At 37.1% G+C, this 21584-nt stretch overlaps 1 protein-coding gene and 1 long non-coding RNA gene across 3 annotated transcripts in view; one reads left to right on the top strand and one right to left on the bottom strand.

The window, feature by feature from the left end:
- TMEM135 (transmembrane protein 135) overlaps window positions 1-21584 on the bottom strand; it is a 192861-nt gene that overhangs the window by 53677 nt on the left and 117600 nt on the right. The gene's annotated exons all lie outside the window — the stretch shown is intronic.
- LOC118712489 lies at window positions 1332-16707 on the top strand. Its single transcript, XR_004986052.1, has 4 exons — window positions 1332-1342; window positions 4725-4736; window positions 16517-16527; window positions 16603-16707. It is a non-coding gene; the product is annotated as an uncharacterized LOC118712489 (long non-coding RNA).

Below are 21584 nucleotides of genomic sequence, written 5' to 3'. Positions count from 1 at the left end.
TCCATTATACTATGATCTATACAAAACAAATATTTCAAATGCTTCAAATTGTTCAGGCCTTTAATTCTCTCCTTGGTTACCTCAAAGAGCCTACTTTTATTGAAAATCAAAGATACTATCAGACATGATTTTCCAATGGGAAGTTAAGAAGACTCATTACTGCCCTGGCTGGTGTTGTCCACTGGTTAGGGTACCATCCTCTGCTCTGAAGTGTCGAATGTTCGATTCCTGGTCAGAGCACATATGTAGGTTGTGGGTTTGAGCCCCTGTCAGGGCATATGCGTGAGTCAACCTATTGATTTTTCTCTCTCACATGGATATTTCTCTTTTTCTAGAATCAATGAAAAATATATCCTTGGTGAAGATTTAAAAAACAAGACCCATGAGTGATATCTTCTGCTTTGTACCATTTACTCTTTCTTCCCACCAATTAAATAGCAGTTAAAGCTATGAATGTGAGGCAAGTTGTTTACAAGGAGAATAAAGAGGAGAGCCTAGAATTAGTCTTGGAAGAATTCTAAAATTTGATGGCTGAGTAAAAGAGAATGAAGCTTCAAGTCAAACTACAAATTGTGCACTAAAAATAAGTCAGTTACATTGTGTGTGTGTACTTTTTTGTGCCTATTTGTCTCCAGTGAAAGCTACCTGTCCTTTAAAGACACATATGCCCTGCAGCCATCTCAAACTAAAGGGTTGGGGGGGTATTCACACATTTCAGCTACATTTTATGTGTGTGCATATATACTCACGTATATGTACATACACACATATATATTTATACAAGAAAATGGTTTGGAAGGCAAATATAACTCCAACGATATTAAACATTAGTCCTTTGATAGATAAAATTTAGCAATGTTATTATTACTGAGGTCCAAAGAACTCTTTTCCCCTGTGTAAATAAAATAATCTGCATGACAGAATTTTACTAGCCAAGAATAGGGGAGAAACATGAAATTATTACCCTTTGTAGACATAAAACTTTCTAGTTGGAACAAAGATAAGTCTTGCTCATCAAGAGCATATGTAGACTTAAGATCCTTAACTATAAACAGTAGGCTTCAGGCCTGGGTGGTCTGTGTTATGTCCAATAATATATAAATTGGCTTATCCTCAAAAAAATATTTCTTTTTTCATTACTTGAGTCATGGAAGAGATTCAATCTTTGTTCAGAAACAGAAATGTTTTCAATACAACCTTTTAACTGTAAGTCTATATATTCTATAACTCTGTATAATTCAGGATACTACTCCTCATTAAATGCATATAAAAAGATCTTAAATGATTTTCTCAGTATTTCCAGGAGTGCTCTTAAATAAACTGGAAACATGTTTAATGAGAAGTCCTCTCTGTGCATACAATGTGATCACTTATATTTTTGCATAGTGTTCAATAATAAGCTATGCTCAAGGGATGAAATAAACTACCAAATGCCCTATGCTCCTGTTCGTACGCCAGAGATAATTTATTACTGACTCTTTGGCACACTACACAAGCCACCTGAAGAAAGTTTAATGTTTCTTTCATTTTCTTTAAGTATTATATGAAAATGAGAGCTAATAAGGCTGAATTCATCTTTAACAGAATATTTTAATCATTTATAAATGATGCACGACAATTATTTTCAAGAAGTCTTCAGCTCCTTATCAAAAGTTGCTCTAAGTATACAAAAAAGTACTACTCAAATGAAAGGTAACATATTTTCTTTTTCTGGAAGACAAGGAGGAGAAAACATTAAGGAGTAATACTCTTCATTTATGTACAATATGGCAAAATGGCTCCAAAACACTATCCAAAGAATTGTTTTTCTCTTTCAGGATGAAAAGAGTCCAGTGTTCTTCATGCATGATAGAAACTTGGTCTGACTCAGGATTTGTTTCCATACCTGCTTAATGAGTTGGCCAGAAAATATTCTAAAGTCATAACAAAGACATATCATCAGAGTGTAAAGATTCCAAAACCATCATGACCAGATGTGCAGAACCAAAAATCTTGGCTTCTGTCTGGTCTATAAACTGAGTATTAAATATTATTTGTACTAGCTCTAAATTTTCTCATTCTAAAAGAGCTGATCTAAGTGTGAAACACTTTCTCTATGGAAAGTTAATGAACATCATGAGGAAATGTTTTAGCTGCAACTGGCTGTTTTCCAGATACTGCATATGGACTCAATGTTAGCTCAACTCCTATATAATTTGATTCTCAGAGCTTCAGTGGCTGAATACCAACAATGCTTTCACTCCCTAAACAATTAATATGATACCTTTCATTTTATTATCTAAACTAGAGACCCAGTGCATAAAATTTGTGCATGGGGGGTGGGGAAGGAAGTCCCTCAGCCCAGCCTGCACCATCTCCAATCTGAGACCCCTGTGAGATCGGGCCTAAACCGGTAGTTGGACATACCTCTTGCAACCTGGGACCACTGGCTCCTAACCACTCACCTGCCTGCCTACTTGATTGCCCCTAACCACTCTGCCTGCCTGCCTGATCACCCCTAACCCCTTTGCCTGACTGCCTGATCACCTGTAACCGCTCTCCCCTGCTGGCCTGATCACCCCTGACTGTTCTGCCCTACTGGCCTGATTGCCCCTAACTGCCTCTGCCTCGGCCCCTGCCACCATGGCTTTGTCCAGAAAGATGTCCGGTCTACCCAGTCTAAGTAGCATATTACCCTTTTATAAGTATCGACTAGAGGCCTGGTACACAAAATTTGTGCACTTGGGTGGGGATTCCTCAGCCTGGCCTGTGCACTCTTGCAGTCCAGGAGCACTTGAGGGATGTCCAACTGACAGCTTAGGCCAACTCTCCACGGTGAACAGGCCTAAGCCGTCAGTCAGACATCTTTAGCAGTGCAAAGGAGGCGGGAGAGGCTCCAGCTACCACCGCCATGCCTGCCAGCCATGAGCCTGGCTCAGGGCTTCTGGCTGAGCGGCGCTCCCCCTATGTGAGCACACTGACCACCAGGATGTAGTTCCTGGGTTGAGCGTCTGCACCCTGATGGTCAGTGTGCATGATAGCAACTGGTCATTCTGCCATTCAATCAATTTGCATATTAGCCTTTTATTATATAGAATAGAAACTTTTACCTCAAATTCTTAAGCATTAATGTAGTTTTTCTAATACTGAGTGTCACAAACACAATAGCCATCTTATAACTGTAAAAATACTTACTATATCTGAATAAAATTGGTAGATAACAGCTATGTATCATTACTATTGAGGAGAATAAAATTTAGTTTGAATTTGAATCCAAAAATTATGCTACTAGCCAAAACCAGTTTGGCTCAGTGGATAGAGCGTCAGCCTGTGGACTGAAAGGTCCCAGGTTCATTCTGGTCAAGGGCATGTACATTGGTTGCGGGCACATCCCCGGTAGGGGGTGTGCAGGAGGCAGCTGGTGGATTATTCTCTCTCATTGATGTTTCTAGCTATCTATCCCTCTCCCTTCCTCTCTGTGAAAAATCAATTATATATATATATATATATATATATATATATATATATATATATATTTTTTTTTTTTTAATTATGCTATTAATTCTAAATAAATAGAAATCTAATATGTTAAGGGAGAAATTGTACATTTAAAAAAATGTAATTTTTTAAAAAGAGAACAATGAAAAATAAAGAATGCATGCAACTTTTAAATTATTCTAGTTACCATACAAAAAACAAAGGCTTTTTTTTTCTTCCCTATCTTACAACATTATTAACAGAAGCATGAGCATGCAATACAGAAACCTTTCATGTACACGCAGTAGACTTTAAAGTTATTATCTAGACATTAGTAATTGTTTTAGAAAACAAACATCTCATCGTTGTTTTATAAAACAAATATCTCATCAGCCCTTGGATCTGTGATTCTGGAAGAGCATATGTTTGCTATTATAAATATCTTAAAGGTTGGCAGTCTTTAATACTTATGTCACTCATACTCTTTACTCTGTTTATTATTATACAAAATCCTAGTATACAAAAAATACCATGGAAACAATAACATGATAATTAAAATTTTATGTTTTTTTCAAGTGGATCAAAATTTTAAATAATTCAGTGTCATTTTATATGTTACTTAAGGGTAGCATTAATTACCCAAGAAGTCAATGTTCTGATTATTAGACTGTCTCATTCACAGTATGAAATCCAATTTTTACATGGCATAAGATTCATGAAAAAGAATTTAAGGCTACTCTACATAAAGCAAGACTAGTTCTAAAACTAAACTAGAGTTTGTTTTTAAACTTCTTTTACATTGATATTTACCACAAAAGATGTTTCAACTATGTATTACTAAACCTATAAATCTTCACTTCTACAGAATCAATAATCAGTAAACAAAGTGTCCTTACATAGATTAGGATAAACTTGCAATTGTGGCATTTTTTTAAACCTCTGTTGGAATTTCTGCTGAATATTGACTCTTCTTTCATGTGGCAACAATATTCAAGGAGCTCTGAATAAGGAACCAAGAATTCTCAAATGTAAGACAATGGACAAAGCAGAATCTGATATGAGAAATTTGCTTCATCAACAACTTTTAAAAAATGTTTTTATTGATTTTAGAGAAAGGGAGATGAGGAGGGATAGAGAAGTAGAAATATCAATGAGAGAAAAACATTGATTGGCTGTCTCCTGCATGGCCTCTGCTTGCTATGCTGTGGGTGGACTAACAGGGGGCAGTCGACCAGTCGCTATGCTGTGCACTGACCACCAGGGAGCAGAATCTCTGACCAGTAGGTTAGTTTGCTGGGGTCTGGCTGATAGGAACTGAGTGAAACAGGCTAGACATGCCCTGGAGCCCTCCTGTGGTCCCTTTCTGGCTGGCCAACCTCCTGCACCCTATTCGGCCCTGATTCTGTACTAGTGGGGTCCTCTGCTCCCTCTTGCAATCTGGAACCCCTTGGGGATGTCAGAGAGCCAGTTTCGACCTGATTACACTGTTGCATGAATTCGTGCACCGGGCCTCTACTTTAATATATTATGCCAATACATTATCTCAAATCTTTACATTATTCGTAGACATTATCCTGACCATTTTATGGGTAAAATAACAAAGCAAAAAGGAATAAAAATTAAGCAGCTAACAAATGATGCATATTTCACAACTATAGGCTAACTGTTTCTGTCAACTGAGCCATTTTCTGTCCCAACTTCCAAACATGCAAAGCAGATGCTCGATAGGCAACCACAGCATCAGTCTAAGTGGCAACAACTAGCTGTGTAATCTGAAATACTCATGGCCTTTAACTATAGTTCCTAATCCTATTACCTTTCTTAGGACCTGTGGTGCCAGTGGTATTAAACAGCAAGTCAGGCCTATGGTGCTGTACTCAAAAGGAAGCCCAAAGGCCCCAGCCTTTCACTACTCCTTAAGCACACTGGTTCCCAATTTAACTTCTAGTCTCCAACATGCCATGTAAACACCACATTCTCATAAAATATATTCCATATTTTCAAAGGCCAGGGTACTGAAGATTAATTTTGAGATAAAGAACTGTCATAAGCAGTTTGTATTTTCTAAAGGTCATATCTTCATTTACAGGTAACGACTGCTTTATTCACATTAATATTGTAAATTAGGTTTTTAGTACTGGTAGTTTTGTATCATTCAGAATATACTTTCACAGCAGTAAGGAATAACCCCACAATCTCAGTGGAATACAATAAAAGTTTATTTTTTGTTTACACTTAGAAGTTCACAGGAGGAAAGTTCTCTGTTCAGAGAAGGGGAAGGGGAAGGAGAAGGAAGAAGGGGAAGAAGAGGAGGAGGAAGAGCTGATTGAATGACTGCCTACATGTTCAATTCTACCCAAAGAGAGGCAGGGTTGGGAGAGATCATGATGCAGCAGTCTCTCTGGATTTCTTTTTAATAATTTATGTCCTTTCACCTTTTTGATTCCCTGACCTCCATTATCTAAGTAACCATTTCGTTTTTTAATTTTGGTATACAAACCGTAACATTTCATCTCTTACAGTGTAACATGCAGGTCCCTTCAAGTAGAGATATCCCTTTGAATGAGAAATTCACAAATGCTGTCTTTGTTTCTTGTATTAAAATTCATTTCAGTATTTAAAATAAAGTATAATCTGTGTTTTTTAAAAAAAGGAGTTTAATATTATCTTTTCCCCCATTTCCAAATCAAACTAAAATCTCAGGATGAATGATCTGAAAATCACCACTACAGACATAAATAGTTTCCAAGATGTTATTAAAAGTAGATTAAAAATCAGAAGTCACCTGGAGTAATACAAATTAATATGTCTGTAAGAAAAATCATCAAAGAAAAAGTCTTTACCTCGTGTTAGTAAAAAAGCAGTAACTTATGAATTGTGCTGTCTACATCTTGACAGTCAAGAGCATAGTTTGTAATCTACCAAAGGAACAAAAAGAACAAAAGATTATACATTCTGTATAGTCTATACAAAAAAAAAAAAAAAAGACTATGTAAAAGTCTACAACAAAAAAAGACTATACAAAACTGAAATTTTTTCATAGTTTTGGCCTGCTTGGGCAAGCTATAAAACACACACACACACACACACACACACAAAATCCGAAATTAACTTTAAAGATTCTTCAAAAGAAAGAACAAAAGTAAACTATGCAATTGGTATGCATGATAGCAAATTAAATTTAGAATGAATGATAATAATTGTTAGGTAATCTTTTCCAGAGAACTGAAGAAAAAAGGTATTACCAGATAGGTGGCAACCAAAGCCAATCTATTCTCACAAGAGTATCTTGCCTGTTTGGTGTTTAAAAATATAGTACTTGATGTAACACCATTTAAAGTCTACCATAAATAAAATAAAAACCCAATATAAACATTCCAAATCTTCAAACGAAAGTTCCAAATGCTCTTTCAATGAAATGCACTAAGCCCAGAGTCAGATTAAATCAAGCCTGAACAGAACTTCTGAACTGTCAATAGGATATTAGTTCTTTTGTGCATTTGCACAATTATAAAACACCACCAAAGAGATGCACATATTTAACACAAGCTCCACTGAACATAATTCAGAATGTCTCACTTAAAAGCCTGAGGTAATATACAACCTGTAATATTTCTTTCTTTCTTTTTTTTGGCAACTGAAATTCACTATCTTATTCTTCCAAAATCTTTCATGTTACAAGGCTGAAGCTTGGCATTTTTTTCTTTAGACTCTGAGACTATAATTTACTTGCAGAAAATATTTTATGTATGAGAAAATTCAGATAAACTATTATAATTTACATATATTTAAAATAACACTAGCTTGTATTTAAAAACCATTAGAGAAGTTGTGTGTGCATGTTTGTGTGTGTGTGCATTTGTGTGTGTGTGTGTACACAGCCTCAAAAGACGTGACAGATAAGAAAAAACATTTTAAAGCATGAATATTTGGAGAATTTCTTTGTCATCTATCTGGATTTACATTTTAGCCTTATGTTGGATAGGGATGCCTAATCTATTTCCTCATCTATAAAATAGAGCTACCAGTAATATTTCTTATAAAGCTCTTTGAAGAAAAATAATGTACATACAGTGTTTAACACAATGCCCAGCACATAGTAGGGCCCAATAAACATTAGCTGCTGCAGATGCCACTGCCTTATGCTTTCAAACAACAGATCAAATTTTCACAAAATATCCTCTTCTATATATATATATATATATATATATATATATATATGTATATGTATATATATATATATGTGTGTGTAAGTGTATATATATGTGTGTGTGTGTGTGTGTGTGTAAAATGGAAGAAAATGCAAATATGTCTGGGATGCCATCACATCAGGACTGTTCACAAGGTTGGTGTGGCTGCAGGGCGGCACTCCAGGTCTAAGCAGATTCCCTGCAGCATGCAGCTGACCTGGGGTTTACCAAACTTTACTGGAGCTGCTCCCCACACCCACATCCCAGGCCCCAGGACTGTGCTGCCTGCAGCAGGGTGCCCCGGCAGCATCCTGACAGGCCTGTAGTCTGGGAGAGCTGAGTGGAGCATGGGTTGCAGGGAGCCACGGAGAGGTGGGGCCGCTGGACCCAAGCTCCTGGGGATCTGAGGAGAGCGCCTGAGAGAGGAAGCTTCAGTGAAGCGGTTGGCCAAGAGCTGTGCTAGGGATACTTAGGTACATAGACAGTTCTTTGCCTGAGGGGCAGCTCCGGGGTGAGCGCCATGGCTTCTGCGAAGCAGTCAAGAGGCAGGCAGCTCAAGGGGCAGTGAGCTGTACCAAGGTGGGGTGCACTGGACAGGGGGTTGGCGGGCGAGGCAGGTTCTGCAGTGGCCCCAAGATGCAGAAACAAGAGGTGATGACTGCTGGTGTGGAAGGACATCCAGGCGAAGCTCCCAGTGCTAACCAGGCCTCACCATGGCCTGAGCACTTGAGAGGCCATGACTCCTGCTCCCACCTTGGCCCAAAAGCAAGCCCATGCTGGCCCCAGTTCCCATCCCGCCTCATGGTGGCATGTACCTGCACAATGAGTACAATGCCTACCACCTTCTCTTAGAAGAGGGGGACAGTTAAGAATGGGGGTAGGAGGCGGGGGAGAGGAAAGAATGTGGAGCATCCTTGATGAAGAGGTGCTTAGGTACAAGACTTGGAAGCCTCACAGAGAGGTTTGTTCTGGCAGGCAGAAGCGGTTAGGAGCCAGCGATCCCAGATTGTGAGAGGGATGTCCTATTTTTTTTCTTCATTTTTTTCATTAAGGTATTATATGTACATATATATATATATATTACCAATGCCTCCCCACCCCTCCCATACATGCTCTCACCACCCAGTGTTTTGCATCCATTGGTTATGCTTATATGCGTACAATTGTCCTTCGGTTGATCTCTTATCTCCCCCATCTCTTCCTAACCTTGTTGCTATGACAGTCTGTTTGATGCTTTACTGCCTCTGTGTTTATCTTTTTGTTCATCAGTTTATAAAGTTCTGTGTTATCCACAAAAAGAGAGATGTCCTAAGCTACCAGTAGGACATCCCCCAAAGGGTCTGATTGAGAGGGTTCATGAATTTCGTGCACTGGGCCACTATTATAATAATGGGAGTTAACATCTATTGACTAATGAGTATGTACTGAGGCAGGACAGTAAGAAGCTAGGAAAATTCATTGGTGAGTGAAATGGAAAAACTGAGATAGATAGTTAAACAGCCAAGCAACTTACAGTCAGGTAATAAACTTCAGGTCTTATCTTTCCTAACCTACAACACTTAGGAGCAAATGGTTTGCACACTCCAGACCTTGCCAGACAGACCCACCTCAGTCCTGGTTCCTTTGGTGACACTCTTTGAATTTGAAACTGACCAATGAATGACCCAGTTTTGCTCATTTTGATGAAATGGCATTATTAAAGGCCATACCTGGAAATCTGGTGAAAATTCTATTGAGATCCTCCCCTGAGCCCTCCCCTAAAATTGCTACCTTTAGAAAATAGATAAAAACTCATAAGACAAAGGACCCAGTGTGTACCCTCTCTTGAGCATGCCTGAGCCATTCCCCACCCCTTTCCTCAGGTTTGTATCTTTGCTTTCTATTTCCTAAGCTCTAAAGTTTCCAAGGAGACTTGCAACCAGGGAAGCAGTGGGCAGTGGCAGCTTGTCTCAGGCTAACCCCCTGAACCAGTCTCCAAGGGCCCTCCTTTTGCCTCTGTAACTGTTTCCTGAGTCCACACAGCCCATATGGCTCACTTATTCTGCCTCTGTGACTTTCTTTCTAAAAGGCCAAGGCAGCTCTGCCTAGGCTCACTTCTGTTGCTATGATCTTGCCTCTTCTATCAATATTTTTGTTTCACTGTCCCCAGCTTTAATAAATATACTCTCAACATCACCTGAACTTATATTGTGAAATCTTTCCCACATGAAGTCAAGAACCAACACATTCCAGAGCTTGCTAAGGTGGCCTGACGTTGGTCCCAGTTCCTTTATGGTGACAGTACCATGCATTGTTCTAACAAGTCATTCAATTATAGCAGTAATCTTAGGCCACATTATTAGCCCCATTTTTAAAACAGCAAAGAACTGAGGCAAAGGGAAGATAAGTACCTTGTCCCAAAATCACACAAGCTAGTAAGCTCCAGATATAGACTATAGGGGCACTGGTAAGGAAATGGTAATTGAAGCCATAGATAACTCATAGGGAATATAAAGAGTAAGAAAAGCTGAGGTCCTAGAAAAGAATACTGAATATATGTACATTTAAGGAATAGTACAAGAAAGAGAAGAACAAGGAGGAGGAGGAATAGCCAGACAAAAAGTATCAAGAGAGCATGATGTAAGAAAAACTAAGGAAAGGGAGTTTTCAGAGATGAGAAATGGGCAACCATATCCTAAGTAGTTGAGAGGCCTTGTAAGATAAGAACAAAAAAATGTCCAGTAGATGTAGTTACAGGGTGTCTTAGATGACCTCAGTGAGATCAATTTGAAAGGCAAGATGCAGTAGAAATCAGATTATAGTAGCACATAAGAAAGCAAATGTGGACACCTGATTTGAGAAATTTGGTTATAAACAGGAAAAAATAAATAAGGTAGAGACTGGAAGGAATAATGGGGTTCTTTTATTTTCTCTCTCCCTTCTCCCACATGTAAACACAGTTATAAGCAACACCTAAGTATTTCCTGATGGTATCAACTCAATCTGCATTACTGTCCTCATCACCAACTATTGACCTGTTGCGTTTTAATTCTGTTCCTCTTTCCAGGCTGGGATAAGATGCTCATTAGTGAAATATTCACTAACTTCTTAATTACACTAACCACAGCACCATTCCTGTTAGTTGCACGTTGTTCTTGCCACTATGTTATGACGACTTCACATTCCATATTAAAGTAATTTATATATAAATATCTTCGCCCATTTGAACTGATTTACCAAAATGCCATCCAGGGTGTAGCTTATAAACAACAAACATTTATTTCTGGAAGTTTTGGAGGCTGAGAAGTCCAAGATCCAGGCACCAGCAGATTTAGTGTCTGGTGAGCACCCACTTCCTGGTCCAGAGATGGAATCTTCTTGCTGTGTCTTTGTAAGGCAGAAGGAACAAAGCATCTCTCTTGAACTTCTTTTAGAAGGACACTAATCCCATTCAAGAAGGGCCCTCAACCCCCAAACCCTGAGGCTGCACAACCTAATCCAGTCCCAAAATCCCCACCTCCTAACACCAGCATCTTGGAGGTTAAGAATTGGGGGAGGATGGGAAGAAGGTAGAGGGAGGATTGGGGAAGGGGAGATACACAAACTCCCAGACCATAGCAACAAATACCATTTCCTCAGGCATTTCTCCTACTATGCTGTGAAAACCCACACTAACACTTTCTAAGTAGAACATGAGGTGGAAAAGATTGGGAGGTCCTGGTGTAGTCAAGTAGGCTGAGAAATGAAAAGAACAGGCTCTGAAGTTAGGAAGACCCAAATTCAAATCCAATTGGTTTGTTTCTAGTTATACAATTCTTGGCAAGTTGCTCATCCTCTCAAAGCCTCAGCTTCTCCGCATGTGAAATGGGGAAAACATCAGTACTTACCCTAGTGGGTAGTAGGTAATGGTAAGAATTAACTCAAGTGTTTATAAAGCCCTTAGCACAAAGCCTGGCACAAAGCAAGCACTCACTAAATATTACCTCGCTGTAATTATTTCATTTTCATCAAAGCCTCACCAGCAGGAAGAAGGGCCAAAATGGTTCTTGAGCTCCGGGAGGCACAGACTGGTATGGTGCCTTTTTAAATCACATGTGCTTATATGCTATTTACATGTAAAATCCCAATTAACATATGACTCCATCAAAGCTGATTATATATATTATACATAGGTACCTGTTCCTCAGAATCATTATCTTTCTCATCCTCCCTCCCCCCCCCCCCTCTCATTAGTAGTTCTTCCCCTAAGAATTTGAAGTTTTTTTCACTAACTTTCTGCACTATTTCCTATAGAAAAGTGTTACAAATATGTGAGAATACAAACAGATTCTACTTAGGGTACATTAGCAGTTTTTTTCAATTACTTTACACTCCAAATAAGCTTGGGCACTGAGAGAAAGTATGCTGTGCCCCAAGTGTGGCCTGTATCATTATCCCCACCCAGTGGACGACCACTCAGAGAAGACATAACTGACAGGTGGAAAAAAAGAGAAGACAATGATGAAAAGAAGGAATATGTTGAATTTAAAACAAAAAGTTCAACAGCCTAAAACAGAGAACCTAGTTAGATTTGTTGAGTTAGAAATGGGGTGAGAGGTCAAGATCTGGATCAGATCTAGATGTTATTAGCCAGTAAAAATAGTTAAATCCAGAGGAATTATGTTTTGAAAAGAATACTTTTAGACAAAACAGAACCTTATACAAAGTAGATGTGACCAGCTTAGTATCTATTTAATTCATGTATGGAACAAAGAGAAATTATGTTTGACTGCTGAAGTGAGATTAAGCAGAGCAGAATTAGTACTTAAGTTCAGTAAGCTAAAAGAGAGACTTGTTGAGAAGATAATGTTTTAGACACATAAAATTCTAGTAGATCTTTTTTTATGACAACAGCTGTTAGTAACATTCCAATTTCTTCTTTGTGTCAAAAGTTTTATATTTCGATTGTAGCTTGTTCTTACTATGGCAAATTTGATCAGAAAAATAAGAAGTAAAACCCATATTATACAACACAACATAGTTTCAGACTCATAAAATTTCAAGTAGCTCACAGCTTTAAAAATTATAATCTCTTTGGGAATCTAGTCAACAAAATAAACATTAACAGTAGAAATAAAATAATGTCCTCAAATGTAATAAACAAAATAGAGTTTAAGACATGTCTATTTCCTAGAAGTAATTCTTACACCTTAAATCTGAGAGATTGCATTTAAATGACAATTGACTATATCCAGTGTGCTTAGGGCTGGAACTACATTGCCTAAATTAAAACAATTAAAATCCTTAATGTGTACAAATTGCTGTTCAAATAAATCGTCAATACTTATCTGTTCACATTTTATAAAGGAAACAATTAATCTGTGATCAATTAATGATAAATATCAGAAATGATTATAAATATCACCAGCTACACAGTATTAGTCACTTTAAAGGAAATACTTCTTTTGGAATTTTGCAACATACCAAATTAACTTAAAATAATGCAGTTGGCAAAGACTTCATGAGTTCTTGGACCTCAGTTACTTTTAGGTTAGAATAAATAAGCATCAGGATATAGGTCAAGCCCACCCAACATGGCTCACTGGTTGAACACAGACCTATGAATGAGGAGGTCAGGGTTTGATTCCCTGTCAGGGCACATGCCCAGGTTGCAGGCTCAAACCCCAGTAGGGGGAGTGGCAGGAGGCAGCCAATCAATGATTCTCTCTTATCACTGATGTTTCTCTCTCTCTCACCCTCTTCCTTCTTCTCTGAAATCAATAAAAAGATATTTTTAAAAAGAAAAAATACATAGGTCAAATATATAAAATGGTTTCTACAGTAAAAGGATGACTTAAAAGTTTGGCTTTACTGTAATAAATAGCAACAACAAAAAATAGGAGACAAATCTTGAAAGCTTTTTAAGTCATGGAAAAAATCCTTAAAGAATGGAAAAAAGGACAGAAATGATGATATTACAGAGACCAACAATGTAGAATCCAGTGTTGGTAAATATTTTTTTTAAATGTGCTCTTTGTAGTAAAAAATCTCTAATGTAGTCTCCATGTAAGAGACTATATACAAAAGATAAATTTATTTTAGCTTCCCTATTTTCTCCCTGTAATACATTTTAATATTCACAGTGACTGCTCAAAGATACAAATGCCATGCCCAAATATGACCACAGACATGTCTATTCACACCAGTTGAGTAATACGTTTGCCAATAGTCAGCTATTTCTCTACAAATGTGTTTTACATCACTTGTTTTTGTTAATGCAATTATGTGACTAGCCTACATTATTACATAAACCAAATAGGAATAAAGTTAGCTTCCATGAAAACTGAGTTGAATTCTTGGAAGACAACACCTAATAAGTATGGCTTATATAACAAAAACAACTCTGAACAACAGCTAGGGAACTCATATACAAATAAAATGCTTTGTAAATGAGCAGATACTTGTGTGTGATACTCTATATGTGAGATATACTCATATTGATATTTTAGAGATGATGTCAGTGAAAACAAATCTCATGCCACTGCCATGAGGATAGCTTTCCCTGCACAGCTTAGGCCTCAGCCCGAATACTGCAGAGCAGACCTGCCCCATCTGCCCACAGACCTGCAGTGTGACACGGAGCCGGCCCAGCCAGCTTGCGTATTTTAGCCACTAAGATTTTGAGGTTGTAGCTTACACAACAGCTGATTGGTACAACAGTATAACAGGGAATACTAAATATTAACACATGTAAGAAGCTCCTACAAATCAGCGCAATAAATTTAAAAAATAAGAAATGGGTAGAAGATATGAAATCAAATGGCTATTCAGTAATGATTATAAAATTCTTAGGACTCAAGTGACTTCAATAAGGTTGGCTAGCTATAATAAATCTCCCTACAGGTTTTATACTAGTAGAAGTTGCTGGTGTTTGAAAATGTTGAAGTGAAGAGAATCTTATCTTCCGTAAGAATCCCTGAAAGTATCTTAAAATGACATCCTGTAAGGGGGTTTATCCAAAATATTAGAATTTGGAATTATCTAATTCAAAAATCACTTTTTAACATTCAAGCAAGTAACAGAAGACAGCAATTGTGCTTCCAGTATTAGAGCTGATGTTTTTGTGATAGAAGAAATCAGATCTCATAAACTCAAATGCTTTCCATCATCTGATTCTGAATATCATTCTTGCCTTGAATATACCTAAGGAACTCAAACCCCTAAGAACTACATGCTCCATTTCAGTGAAAAATCACCTAAGAAAGCATTCCAGGGCAGCCTGGATCCAGAGGACCTGGGTTGCCACAAGCTACTCATTTCCCTAAGGCCTGAGAACCCACAGGCCTGCCCCCCCCCCCCCCCCGCCCCCGCCTTTCATTTTGCATTTTAGAGTGACAGGAACAAGACAAACAGCCAGCACTCAGTCAGCATAGAAGTGCAACCAGTACAAGAAGGCTGTGTGATTGACAAGAGACTATTAAAGATGGAGGAGACCCACTTTTTCCTTTCTCTTAGGGAAGACTCTGGCTGAAATTTTAGAACTTAAAAGCTTCTCCTATTTCAACCAGTTCACCTTACAGGTAAACACCTTCCTGGTTCAGTGACTCAGTCACACGTTAAAAACAGAATCCAGGTTGGAAATTGATAATGGTGAAAAAAATCTTATTTTACTGTGGATTTCAGCTCAGTACAGCTGTGAGGTATTTCCTCTCCCATTAAGCCCTGTCACTAAACCTACACAGCATGAGAAATAAGCCTACATACATGGGTGTTTTATTTGAAGTTTTAAGGATACACTCTAGAATAAATCCAAAGATTTCCAATTTTTGCTATCTATAATATTTTGAAAAATGTCTAGAATAGAGCATGCAAGAAGAAAAATATATAATATAGCATATAAATATTAAAACAAGATATTTTTTAATGTCCTTCTATGTCCTTTTACTCATTTTAATAATTTTCTATTGCAAAGAAAGTGATTTCAAAGCACTTCGCCCCAGATAAAAAATAAATACAGTAAGATTCTTCTTCAAAAAATTAATCAATATGTAGTCAAATATAATTTGTAAAATATATACTCAATATATAAACAAGTTATGAAATGATAATTTATATTTCCAAATTTAATTCTCAATTAAACTAAATTGGAATGTATTAGAAATGGATTTTGCAGTTAAAGAGCATTCTTGTGATCAGTCTTTAAATGGTAATCTATGACTTTTCATTCTGACCAACAGAAATGCATCAGACTTACAGTTGAAAAGATATTCACTAAAAGCCTAAATTTTTTTTTTTTTTTTTTTTTTTGAGTTTAGAGCTCAAACCTTTATTTGTGCTGAAATGGGGAAGAAAAAACTATTAGTCACATACATGAGGCAACAGTACCAGGTCTTACCCAACTTATTCCCCATACATGCATAATACTCTTTAAATGACAAGGACAGTCAGTAACTGTGTCATGCCCAAGTCTCTGGTTAAGAACGCAGCTATCATGCCAACATATTTTTTTAACACTTTTTAAACCCAGAAGACATAGAATCCCAAAGGCAGAAGCACTGGGATTTAAAGTATCTAAGGTGAAATTTAAGGGGAAGAGACATGATAACAAAAGCCACCAGCATACTTTGCCAGCAGATGCACCTCAAACACGTGATGTGCCACACCTAGCGAGGCCTGCCGCCTCGTTTTTGTTCTTGCTCCCCAGACTGGTTTTGGCCGAGTTTCCCCAGTAGTGCTGGATCATTTAAAAAGCACAAACTTTCAAACTAAGGATATGATCGATTACCTAACCTTGGCACATGAATTGTTACCAAAAACCACAGTAATTTTACAGTGTCCACAAAAGGTTATTTGGTTCCCATTACAATGTAAAGATAACAGTAAGCAAAAATGGTTAATACCGACTACAAAAGAAAAGCAAGTTGTTTATAAGATACAATGTTAACACACAAAATTCCTTTAGAAATCATTTTTCACTTTGCTCAGGATTTCCTATCAGAAAAGCCCAGAGGAGTAACCCCAAAAGCGTGTATCTAATCTCAAGTGTACAACAAAATCTCAATAATTTTTTTCAAATTTAAACAATTTAAAAGCCCACAATTTGGGCACGGAAAGTCTTTTCTCAGACTCGCGCTCAGTTTCAGAGAAACCTGCTGCACGGTTCTGACACCCGTCTTTCAAGTGACTGACGGGCCTTGGGCCTTGCCCACCTCACAGCAATGCAAAACAATTTTCCTTTTTCCTCTGCACTGAGCTCAAAGTGCTTTAGAAAGTTCCCAATGAACTTTTGTGAAAAGCCTAAATTTTTCATATAAATAAATGTATTTAGATTCTTCAATCTTATTTCCCTCCAATTATTAAGTACTTTTAATGTACTATATCTGCATATATTTCTGACATTATTCTTTGTTGATAAAGCTTTTTTAACTGTACTTTTCAAATGTCACTATTAAGTAAAAAAAAAAACATCTTAACTCATAAGTACCAAAAATTTTTCATTCTTATTAAGACAGTGTTGTAATGATGATCTTATATATGCTTGTGACTTCTATCATTTCCCTTCTAATTCTAAAATGTAATGTCTCAGAACTATGCATATTCTAAACTACAGTTCTGACAATCTGGAGAGAGAGCTGGCAAGCCTTGCAGGACACTTGCATGTTCTCCATTCTGCCATTCTCCAAGGTAACACTCCTTTTTCAAATGCACCTGAGAAAGAGAAGTTTCCTGATATTCTCATTCTCTTTCAATGCACGCAAAGGTGCCTATAACAAAGTGACAGCCCTGTGATGTGGCAACCAGGGGAAGGTTTAATGGTAGTAACACAAGAAACACCATGCCACTGTACACAAAATGTTTCCATACTAGTTTTCCTCTAAGAGCTTAATAGATATGTATTTAAATTATATGTGACTGTTTCCGAGCACCCATTCTTCCATGTCCTGGGAATTCTCTTCTGTGTGCTAAAATACCTGCTTCTTGTTTAAGGAGCATTATTACCAATCACAGAAAGTTTTACAACAGACTTTGCTGATTCAGATATTCAAATTAGAAGCTGTTAAGTTTAATTATTTACTTTACCAGCTATGAGGAATGCTATAATTCACTGTGTGATTTTTTTCAAACCCTTCTCTTTATTTTCTGCTTGAATTCTCTTATAAGTAATCAAGGGACACTATTGTGGAGCAGAGTTCATTAAGAGCATGAACTTTGGAACCAGACTGTGTAGGTTCAAATCCTCATGCCCACTGATAGATAGATGGATAGATAGATAGATAGATAGATAGATAGATAGATAGATAGATAGATAGATATATGAATGTCTAAAAGAATACTTCGACCTGTGTTTGCAGAATCTGTACTCAACTTCTACACATCTTCTAATTTGTTCAGCTTCCAGTGTTTTTCTCTTCCACATCCTAGCAGCAATCCTCATATCTTAGATAAATCCACTCTTCGCCATATCATTACCATAACTCTCAGTCATGTTCTCACCATTTCTCTCCCGGATAACTGCTATAATACCCTTCCATTACGTGTCACTGTGTCCTCCTTCTAAACTCCCAGTACACTCTCTACATCGCTGAAGTAATACCTTCAAAATAAAAATCTAATTATTTAGGGCAAACCCTCCGAACCCTAAGGCAAAACATTTATGATCTGAATGCTATATGTAATTTTCCAGACAAGATTTATGTGTATGTCTAGGCAATCCATTAAGAAGTAGAACCTCAATATTTAAAAGACATTCATTAAAAACAGAAAATGGTTGAAAGACCCAGAGCAAAAGTTCTTTACTTGCATTTAAAGTTATTTCGAAGATATTAAGTTAGGTTTATGTAAAGAGATTCTAGGACAACCAAACATATTTCACTCAATATCTGTAGGTTGTTCAGCCAATACATAGTTTCATTTTTCTTAAATACAAACATTACATCTTTATCTTGAGACTAATGAAATGCTTTATCAGTTGTGCCTTTCCAGACGGCTGATGAGAATTTATTATATGTCAGCCACATCACTAATGTTTCTGTCTAAAACAAAATACATTTTAATTTGCACTGGTTTCTAACTAAAAATGCAAAGCTTTTCAATGTTTATATAGTTTGAGATAAGTCTGCTGTGAATCATTTGTAGCCTGTAGATTATGTACTATGACAAGTCTGAGCCTTTTGTTCTACATGTTTAAACAAACTTGCTTTGCTGCTGTTCTTTTAAAGGCAGGTGGAAAAAAATTCTAGCTAGGTACTCACTATAATAGATGGGATCAAAGCTGTCATAATACGCTTTATGATACTGTCTATTTTAAATTCAATTATTTAAAGAAAAAAGAAGCTCACAACTGAACAAGAGGAAGACAAATAATCCAATTAAATTATAATACTGGAATAAACACTTCCCCAAAGAAGACATACAGATGGCCAACAGACATATGAAAAAAATGCTCAACATCACTAATCATCAGAGAAACACAAATTAAAACCACAATGAAGTATCATCTCACACCTGTCAAAATGATTACCATCAATAAATCAACAAATAACAAGCGCTAGTGAGGACGTGGAAAAAAGGAACCCTAGTACATTGCTGGTGGGAATGCAGACTGGTGCAGCCACTGTGGAAAACAGTATGGCAGTTCCTCAAAAAATTAAAAATTAAACTGCCTTATGACCCAGCAATTCTACTTCTAAGAATATATCCTAAGAATCCTGAAATACCAATCAGAAAGAATATATGCATCCCTATGTCCATAGCAGTGCTATTTACTGGGTCGGCAACTAAGTAATTGCTGGTTCCACACATATATGGCTTCAGTTGAATTTTTAGGTTTGCAGATGTAGTACAAATGTAAAACACATTTTGTTATTTGATAGTTGGCTATTCAGCTGTTAATCAGTAAAAAAAGTTTTTTGATCTGTTTTGTAGTTTTTGTTTGGCGTTCGTTGAAAAATGGAAAATCAAAAGGAACATTTTCGTCATATTTTGCTTTTTTATTTCCGCAAAGGAAAAAACGCATTGCAAGCTCATAAAAAGTTATGTGCTGTTTATGGTGACGAAGCCTTAAAAGAACGGCAGTGTCAAAATTGGTTTGCCAAATTTCGTTCCGGTGATTTTTCACTCAAAGATGAAAAACGCTCTGGTCGTCCAGTTGAAGTTGATGACGCCCTAATCAAAGCAATAATCAATTCGGACTGTCACAGTACAACACGTGAGATTGCAGAGAAGCTTCATGTATCACATACATGCATTGAAAATCACTTAAAACAACTTGGCTATGTTCAAAAACTCGATACATGGGTTCCTCGTGAACTGAAAGAATCACAGTTAACGCAACGCATTAGCAGCTGCGATTTGCTAAAGAAACGTAATGAAAATGATCCATTTTTAAAACGACTGATAACTGGCGATGAAAAATGGGTTGTTTACAACAATATCAAGCGGAAAAGATCGTGGAGCAGGCCAGGTGAACCAACTCAAACAACATCAAAAGCTGATATTCATCAAAAGAAGGTTTTGTTATCAGTTTGGTGGGATTACAAAGGAATTGTCTACTTTGAACTCTTACCACCCAACCGAACGATCAATTCTGATGTCTACATTGAACAACTAACGAAATTAAACAATGCAGTTGAAGAAAAGCGGCCCGAATTGACAAATCGAAAAGGTGTTGTATTCCATCATGACAATGCAAGGCCACACACATCTTTGGTCACTTGGCAAAAATTAATGGAGCTTGGTTGGGATGTTTTGCCACATCCACCATATAGTCCTGACCTTGCACCATCTGATTACTTTTTGTTTCGATCTTTACAAAACTCCTTGAATGGTAAAAATTTCAATAATGATGATGATGTCAAATCGTACCTGATTCAGTTTTTTGCTAATAAAAACCAGAAGTTTTTTGAACGTGGGATTATGATGCTGCCTGAAAGATGACAAGAGGTCATTGATCAAAATGGGCAATACATTACAGAATAAAGTTATTTAGTTCCATGAAAAAATTGTCTTTGATTTTCTTTAAAAAATCCACAATTACTTAGCTGCCGACCCAATACAATAGCTAAGATCTGGAAACAGCCCAAGTGCCCATCAGTACATGAGTGGATAAAAAGGCTGTGGTACATTTATACCATGGAATACTGTGCAGCGGCAAAAAAGAAGGATCTATTATCCTTTGAGACAGCACGGAGGTACTTGGAGAGTACTATGCTAACTGAAATAAACCAGTCATAGAAAGATAAATATTACATGATCTCACTTATATGTGGAATCTAATAAATTGACAAAATAAACTGACAAAATAGGTCCAGAGATATGAAAGCACAGAACAGACTAGCAGGTATCTCAGAGGGAAGGGGGCGAGAAGGACAGGAAGAGATTAACCAAAGAACTTACATGCATATATGCATAGCTCATGGGCACAGACAATAGTGAGATGAAAGTCTGGGGTGGAGAATGCTATAGGGGGAAAAGGGGATACCTGTAATACTCTCAACAATGAAAGTAAATTTTAAAAAAAGGAAAAATGAAGCTCATTTACATCATTTTTAAAATATTGGTGTTCTCCAGACACAGAAACTTAACGTTGAACATAAAACTTACAATGTTTAAAGGTATTGCATGTTTCATTATTTTTTTATGAGCAAAATTAATTGTAATAGTTTCGGAACAGCGTTTGTGTTATTGAGTCTTTCTTTTGCTTCTCAATTAAAACAAAAAAGAGCTAGTAGTTCAAAAGAAACTAACTTCTTTTCTCCACAAGACTGTTGGGAAGATCCTAATGAAGCCTGAATTAATGACTATGATGAGTTCTTTGGCTTGAGAAAATGTAAGTTGCTTTACCCATAAACACACATTTGGAAGTAAATAAATGTTTCCAATGGGAGCATGAGACAAAGTATTCTATTAAGTTTTCAACCATGACTTCTGCTTGACCTGAATTGTGAGTGACAGACAATGCTCTATGGTGAAGCTATGATA

This window comes from Pipistrellus kuhlii, unplaced genomic scaffold (genome assembly GCF_014108245.1).
Source record: "Pipistrellus kuhlii isolate mPipKuh1 unplaced genomic scaffold, mPipKuh1.p scaffold_m20_p_9, whole genome shotgun sequence".
Lineage (NCBI taxonomy): Eukaryota > Metazoa > Chordata > Mammalia > Chiroptera > Vespertilionidae > Pipistrellus > Pipistrellus kuhlii.
Note: the sequence above shows the minus strand (reverse complement) of the source record. Positions and strands in the feature narration are given on the sequence as shown.